Genomic DNA, 2,442 nt, shown 5'->3' on the forward strand with positions numbered 1-2,442 from the left:
CAGGTTTAGAGCTCCAACAGGACCAGGTTTAGAGCTCCAACAGGACCGGGTTTAGAGCTCCTAACAGGACCAGGTTTAAAGCTCCAACAGGACCAGGTTTAGAGCTCCAACAGGACCGGGTTTAGGGTTCTAACCGGACCGGTACCAGTCCGATCTCAGTGGAGAGCAGTAAGGATGTACTCGGTGGCAGAAAGTGGAGGCATTAAATGCTTCTTGTTGTTGTGCAGCTGAGGTTAGACTGACCTCGTTTTAACATGTGGGGATTTATTTAGCAGCATAAAGCAAAGAGCTCAGAATAATTCACCAAACTAATTTGCAGCATGTTTTTCTGCTCGTCCTCCTTGATGCCTCTGAAATGGAGGGGAATTCCTGCTTCCAGCCGCTCTCATTAACGCTGACCTTTAAGCGTTGCTGCATCTTGAGAGGCATCACAAATTATGATGATGGAAAACATCCTCCTTTAATATTATTAATGGCCCTCACTTAAAGAAATGAAGGTGTAAACACGCTCTGTGTGAGACGTTTCTGTCGCTACATCATGTTTGGAATCATCTGTTTGGGCAGAAATGGGAGTTTAGGTGATTATAAATATAAAGTAGTTAAAATCAGCATAAACAGTGTGAAGGTCTGAAGTTCTGTCTGTGTTCTGCCGTCTCCTCTTCCTCCTCTTCCTCCTCAGGTGGGGCTGATTGGTCAGTCCGGTGCAGTTTCATTCACATCATGTTAGAGATTCCAGTCTGCTTCTCTGTCTGTGAAGGTAAAGCTGACCTGGGAACAAATCCTGAAGTGTGACTCGATCAGGATGAGCTCAGATGTTTCTGCTGCTGTGACCTTCATCCACTGAACTGATTCTATTAAATCTTCAATCCAGTGTTTTTTATTTATAAGAAAGAAGTGTCCTCTGCAGTGCAGTGCTGACCCGTCAGCCCCACTTCCTGTCAGCGTTTTGAGCCTGAATCTGTCTGTCGGCTCGCCTGAACTTCAAACCTCCCACGCTAATGTTTGCTTCTCTTTTATCTGAGCGGAGACGAGCGCGTCCAGGTGAACGGAGGCTCCAGGGTCTATTTACAGAGGTAATGGTCTGGGCTAGTTGCTGGAATGTGCTGACCTCTTTAAACCAGCCGGGTTCAGTTCATCACTTCCTGATTGACTGCAGCTGCATTTATGTTCTAATATCTGGATTGTTTTGGGCCGTCCTGCAGAAAGGGGGCGCTCTTCCGTCAGACTGCAGATGGTGGGATGGATGAAAGATGTCCAACATGTTTTTGTCTCTGTGGAACCGAAGAGAAAAAGGCTTTGAGTGAGGAGCTAAAGGAGGCAGCGGATGGATGAAGTGTCTGTGATAATGTCAGCTTCACCCGCAGCTGAAAGCTTATTAATTTAGCTGATTCAGTTTTAGTCACCGCTCTTCAAAATGGCCACCACAGCTACTCGACCTTAGCCAAAACAAAACTGGTTCAAACTCAGTCATATGTACAGATGTTGAGCTAAGATTCGGTGTGGTAGTAGCTCTGACAGATCACACCTGATCTGTCTGTCCTGGCTGAGATCCTCCATAACGAGATCTTCAAGGTTTGACCAAACATCCACACCGTCTTGGTTTAAAACCCTGGTGTGGCAGGTGGCGGGTGATATGCATTCAAACATGCTGGGTTAAAGCTTTTAGTGGTTCTGCGACTCGGACAAAATATAGTTGTCCTGCAGCAGGTCTGTAATCAGCTGAAGGTGCATCTTATTTCGGATATAAAACATCAACAGCTGGACTTTGACAGTTAGTTTGTTGAGACTCGAACCGAAGATGAATTGAAGGCAGCAGTTTGCTCCTCTTCCTCAGTTTCTTCTCCTGAGATGTGGAAACCTCTGACCTCTGAAGATGATAAGTTGAACAGCGCTGACACTTCTTACGTTTAGAGTAAAACATGAAATGCTGCTTACAGTAAATGTGGTCAGTCAGACTCTGGTGAACAGCGCAGTTCGAGGCGTACGTCTCCCTTTGTGAGGACTTGATGACAGGATGAGGGATAAAAAACGATGCGGAGGTGATGCTTCAGCATTTTCTGAGTAGATCCATCCTCAGAAGATCCACAGATGGTTGAAGTCGTGAAACGACAGCAGCCTTCGTGATGAATTCCTCCTGCAGCTGTTTTCTTTCCTTTTTTGTTCAGTTCTGTGGTTTGACAGAGGGGCTAACATGACGACAGTCCGTGGGTGAACAGAGAGGCTGAGTTATGTAAGGAGGAGGTGCAGACGGTCCACAGAGGACAAGAGAAAGGCAAAGAGAGGGGGGCGTGTGGGAGGACCGGGTCGGTTCAGATCGGAACCGTGGAACCCGAGCAGGTGACTGAACGTTCGGACCGGGTCGGTTCAGATCGGAACCGTGGAACCCGAGCAGGTGACTGAACGTTCGGACCGGGTCGGTTCAGATCGGAACCGTGGAACCCG

This window comes from Kryptolebias marmoratus, linkage group LG19 (assembly GCF_001649575.2).
Source record: "Kryptolebias marmoratus isolate JLee-2015 linkage group LG19, ASM164957v2, whole genome shotgun sequence".
NCBI lineage: Eukaryota > Metazoa > Chordata > Actinopteri > Cyprinodontiformes > Rivulidae > Kryptolebias > Kryptolebias marmoratus.